Raw genomic sequence first — 6,000 nt, forward strand, 5'->3', positions numbered from 1 at the left:
CAGAATCAGACCCGAAAACCGAGACCTGGCCAGATGGGCCTGGGGCCTGGGCGGCGGGCTGGAGCCCAGAGGGCAATGTGGTGGCAGGAAGGTTCCCAAAGCCTGCAGAACGCCCCAGCCCCCACCTCACGTGGGCCCCCATCAGCCAGGGTCAGCCAGGGTCCGTCCACGGTCAGCTGGGATCACCTTGGATAGCCAACATCAGTCTGGGATCAGCCAGGGTGCACCAGGGTCAGGCCTTAGAGAGGCCAAGTTCAGCCAGAATTAGACGAAAGTCATCCTAGGTCGCCAGTGTCAGCAGGGTCCACCAGGGTCAGCCCAGGTTCAGCCAAGGTCGCGCTAGGATCTGGGCAGATCATTCTGACATCCACGGCATTCAGGCCAGGTCAGTGGGGCTCTCACAGCCACAGGACTCATCAGCATGCGGCCCCCACGGGCTGTGAGGTTTGTGCCCACAGAGCAGCCAGGTTGGCTGGGACCCTGGCATTACAGCCTGGCACTGACCTCTGCTGGTCCTGCACCCACGCACCCTTCCCTCTCTCCCACCAAGGGCAGATGGTGGGCACAGCACACAGCCTGGGCTGTGGACCAGGACAGGCACACTCTCCATGAGGCTCACGGCAAGACCCACATCCCACACCTGGGGACGCTGAGGGTCCAGGAAGGAAGGGAATGGGAGAGACAGAGACAGAAAGGGAGAGAGACGCAGAGATGGGAAAGGAGAAAGGACTGGAGAGCCACAAAGGAAAGGTCAAGGACCAGGACACACAGACAGAGGGGCAGGGCCGGGTACAGGCCCCGGGGCAAGCCCCTCCCGCAAGCACCAGCCCACCCATGTACACTCACACACCCGCGCCCTGCTATGCGTGCACTCACGGACGTGCCTCTGAACACACTGACCTCCTCACTCTCAAGCTCCCACACTCCTGTCCACACACGTGGGCATCCAGACACGCACATGCATACAGCCACACTCCCACCCACCCTCCAGCTCCAGGCCCTGGGGGCTCAGGGGGTCCCTCGCTCAGGCCTGGCCACTCCCTATAGGGCTGAGCAGCACACCCAGGTGTCTGGGGCCCAGCCTCACCACTCACGAGACCTGCACCCTCGTCCAGCCTTGGCGTCCCATCTGTGAGGTGGGCACATGCCCTCTGCGCAGGGAAGGCCCCCCCCCCCCCCGGCCAAACGGTGCAGGAGCTCGTGGGCAGAGGTCAGCCAGCAGCGGGGAGCAGCCGAGCAAGCCCTGGGACAGAGCCAGGGGGCTGTGTGCAGGTGGGGACAGAGCAGCTTGGGGACCCCAGTGCCCCTCGGGGGTCCGGCCCCCACGGCGCTGGGATGCCCACCCAGCCCCGTGCGCTCTGCATGGTCACTGCCGGCCTGAGCAGGCCCTGGAGCCTTGGGAAGAACCCCGCAGGCCTGCCTGAGTCCCCAGCAGGGGGCTGGGAAGAGGGGGCCCCCGAGGCAGGGGAGGCACTGGGACTCCAGCTGCGAGGCTCAGGCCTGGGGCCAGTGCAGGTTTCCCCACAAGGAGCTGACAGCCAGGGCCGTGGGCCTGCTGCCCTTCTGGCCGGTGCCTGGGGGACAACCAGAGAGCAGGACGACCACACAGCACAGCCTGAGGACAGGGATGGACGCTGGGAGGTCATCAGGCCAGAGGGACGGGGTGACTCCCAGAGTGCTGGGGGCCCTGGCAGGGCCATGTGTGGCGTCGGTGTCCGTGGGAGGGGTCCAGGAGCAGCCCAGAGTGGCCAGGCTGGGTGGGGAATGGGGGCAGAGGAGCAGTGAGGCGGGGGCCTCTGGGGGAGGCTGACCTTGCTGGCAGGGAGCTCAGGCCCAGAGGGGCTGCCACGTGGGGAATAGCCCTGGAGCGCGGGTGGGGGCAGGGGCATCGTGGGCAGCGGTTGGGGGTCCGGTGGACTGCAGGGGTGCAGGGCGGGGGCCAGACCGGGAGGGAGTGTGGAGGTCAGCGGGGGTTTGGACTGCTCAGAATGGGTGTTTCAGACGTGCCCCAAGAAGAGCAAGCTGGTGGTGGCGGGGGCAGGGGCGAGGGTCAGTGGCATGGATTGAGGTCACGGGGATGAGCGCCCAGCGCGGGAGTGTTCTCACGGGCACGGTGATGGCGGAGTGGGGCATGGGTGCCGCCTGCACTCCCCAAGGGGAGCGTGAGTCCTGTGCAGACCTGGGTGGACTTGTGCCGTCACCCTGTCCCGCACCTGACACCAGCGGGACGTGGTGTGTCAGCTCGGCTCCGTAGGAAGTAGAGCCTGCCCCAGCCCAGGTCCCACCACCTCGCATGTCAGAGTCCCTGCAGCCCCTCCTCTCCTCCTCCGCACCTTTGGAGGCCCATCCGAAAACCCTTGCTGAGGAGGGCGCGTGGCGGGGGGCTAAGGGTCAGGGCACGCCCGGGCTCACACCCTGCCCGCAGCCCCAGACGCCCCAGAGCTCACCTGCGAACCCTCCGCGTGTGCCTCTAAATCCCGGGGCCTTTGCAGGCAGCCAAGCTGTGCTGTGCTCACTGCTCCCAGTGGCGACCCCTGACTTCCCGGTGTCCCCCAGGCCCACTCACATTCCCCCTCCGTCCGGATGGAGTCCGGTGGCCGCCCCCCTCCCACCCACCACATGCACGTCGTGTCCCCTGTCCTTGGCGGTCCCACCCGGACCCTCGCCCTGGTCCCCTGTCCCTGCCCTGCCGTTCCGGGGGTGGGTCTGGGCACGGGGGCAGCCCCGGCTCCTTGGACCCTCCATCCCATGTGGTGAAACCCCAGCTCTCTCTGGAGCTCACGGAGCTGCAGGTTTGGGCATGGTGGCCACTGGCCATCGCTGCCCCGCCGTGCCCCAGACTGGCCCACCGGGTGGGTCGGCATCAGGAGACTCTAGAGTCCCCCGTCAGGACCACTGGCCTCGGACACTGTCACCAAGGGCCACACGACGCCTTGGGGCGTGACCCTGCTGTGACCCCATCCCTTGGCTGCCATGTGCAGCAGGGACCCGGGGTCCAGGCAGAGGCAGGGACACCCTTTCATTGAGGGTCGGGGGTGGGGTCTCCCACTTCATTCCCTCTCCGTGTGTTAGCCGGGAGCCCTCCAGAAGAAGTTCCCTCGTCTGCTTTCTAGCTGGTGGTTGTGGAGCCCAGATCCTTCTGGAAGGCGCGCTCTGAGCCGCTGGGATAAGGCTGCCTTCCCCCCACTCATGTTTTCACAACAAGGAATCAGGTCCCAAGTGTCAAGGGTTACTTTTGGAACATGAACGCCATGGTGCCCCCCTTCAAGCCAGCCCTCTGGCCTCCCTGCCTTCCCATCGCCCGCACTGGGCACGGCCCTGCGTCTGGACCAGCGACAACTGCTGCTGGGGGAGCCGCGCCGGCCGGGGTCCCACAGACCCGAGTGCTGAGGCGGTGCCTGAGGACCCCCACCTCCTCACACCCTCGCTGGTCAAGCGCCCCACCCTCACTCTGCCTGGGAGCCCCAGAGGGCAAGCCGGGGTCTCACGGCTGCTCCCTCTGACTGCCCTGCCCCCTGAGGGTGCCACATCCTGGCTGGCCACGGGCGTGCAGCGAGGCCACGGCTTAGCGTGGCCTGGTCCCAGCCCAAGTCGGCCTCTGAGGCCCTGGGCTGAGCCGGCACGGCTGTGCGGGGCTGGGGCTGCACCGTCAGGGTCTCCGGTCCCCACACCAGGCTCCGACACTGCGCCCACCCCTGCCACCCCACCCCCACCCAAGACAGGTGTCAGGGCTCCAGCCTCCGTGTCTCCCCGAGTTACTCATTTTGGGCAAAGTTGGCCCTGAAGGGGACATGCAAATGGCTGTTTGTTCCACACTGAAAAACATCTTTCTCACCCGCGGGGGCTGTTTCCAGAAATAGCTTGCACCCATCCCCACCTGCAGCCCCAGCCACCGCCCCACAGCACGGCCAGGTTAGCCCCGGCCTCAGGGTTCGGGGCAGCCCTCCACCCCTCCCAGCTGGCAGAGGCCCACCTTGGGTTACTGACACAGTGACTGCCCTGCAAATGGTGCCTTTAGTGAGTTAAGATGGTTCTCAGCGTGTCTCCTCTCTGTGACCAGGGTCCCCAGGGAGGCGCCCCGGAGGCCAGACTGGGGTGCTCCAAGCTCCAGTGTGGGTGGGGTGTAGAGGGAGCAAGAGGGTGTGCTGAGGACAAGCCCAGGGGCCCTGTGCCCCGTGCACCGGCCACCCCATCAGCTTGGTAGTCCTCACGCTACACACCAAGAGAGGGAGGCTCGGCAGGGCCACGGAGCTGGCCTGAGGTCACGTGGGGATGGGCACCAGGGCCCCCGAGCCTGTGGGCCCATGGGTGTCCACAGCACCTAGCCCGGGTCAGCCTGTTGTCCCTGCCTGGGCCTGTCCTCGTCCCCATCCCACCTGTCCACACCCTGCCTGCATCTGAACCTCTGGCTCTGCCTCTTCCTTGCCCATGTCTCTCTCTGTCTTCCCCTCTACCTCTCACCCCTTCTCTCTCTGCCTCTGTCTCTCTGTCTCTTTGTCTCTGCCTCTCTCTGTCTCTCTTTCCCTGTGTCCTTCTCTATATGTCTGTCTCTCCCTATCTGTGTCTTTCTGCTTCTGTCTCCCTCTTTCTCTGTCTCTTTCTATCTCTCTGTCTCTGTCTTTCTGTCTCTCTCTGCACATCTGTCTCTCTCCACTGGTGTCTCTTCATGTCTCAAACTGATGAGTGGGGGGAAGGCAGCCTTATCCCAGCGGCTCAGAGCGCGCCTTCCAGAAGGATCTGGGCTCCACAACCACCAGCTAGAAAGCAGACGAGGGAACTTCTTCTGGAGGGCTCCCGGCTAACACACAGAGAGGGAATGAAGTGGGAGACCCCACCCCCGACCCTCAATGAAAGGGTGTCCCTGCCTCTGCCTGGACCCCGGGTCCCTGCTGCACATGGCAGCCAAGGGATGGGGTCACAGCAGGGTCACGCCCCAAGGCGTCGTGTGGCCCTTGGTGACAGTGTCCGAGGCCAGTGGTCCTGACGGGGGACTCTAGAGTCTCCTGATGCCGACCCACCCGGTGGGCCAGTCTGGGGCACGGCGGGGCAGCGATGGCCAGTGGCCACCATGCCCAAACCTGCAGCTCCGTGAGCTCCAGAGAGAGCTGGGGTTTCACCACATGGGATGGAGGGTCCAAGGAGCCGGGGCTGCCCCCGTGCCCAGACCCACCCCCGGAACGGCAGGGCAGGGACAGGGGACCAGGGCGAGGGTCCGGGTGGGACCGCCAAGGACAGGGGACACGACGTGCATGTGGTGGGTGGGAGGGGGGCGGCCACCGGACTCCATCCGGACGGAGGGGGAATGTGAGTGGGCCTGGGGGACACCGGGAAGTCAGGGGTCGCCACTGGGAGCAGTGAGCACAGCACAGCTTGGCTGCCTGCAAAGGCCCCGGGATTTAGAGGCACACGCGGAGGGTTCGCAGGTGAGCTCTGGGGCGTCTGGGGCTGCGGGCAGGGTGTGAGCCCGGGCGTGCCCTGACCCTTAGCCCCCCGCCACGCGCCCTCCTCAGCAAGGGTTTTCGGATGGGCCTCCAAAGGTGCGGAGGAGGAGAGGAGGGGCTGCAGGGACTCTGACATGCGAGGTGGTGGGACCTGGGCTGGGGCAGGCTCTACTTCCTACGGAGCCGAGCTGACACACCACGTCCCGCTGGTGTCAGGTGCGGGACAGGGTGACGGCACAAGTCCACCCAGGTCTGCACAGGACTCACGCTCCCCTTGGGGAGTGCAGGCGGCACCCATGCCCCACTCCGCCATCACCGTGCCCGTGAGAACACTCCCGCGCTGGGCGCTCATCCCCGTGACCTCAATCCATGCCACTGACCCTCGCCCCTGCCCCCGCCACCACCAGCTTGCTCTTCTTGGGGCACGTCTGAAACACCCATTCTGAGCAGTCCAAACCCCCGCTGACCTCCACACTCCCTCCCGGTCTGGCCCCCGCCCTGCACCCCTGCAGTCCACCGGACCCCCAACCGCTGCCCACGATGCCCCTGCCCCCACCCG

This window comes from Ursus arctos, unplaced genomic scaffold (assembly GCF_023065955.2).
Source record: "Ursus arctos isolate Adak ecotype North America unplaced genomic scaffold, UrsArc2.0 scaffold_93, whole genome shotgun sequence".
Lineage (NCBI taxonomy): Eukaryota > Metazoa > Chordata > Mammalia > Carnivora > Ursidae > Ursus > Ursus arctos.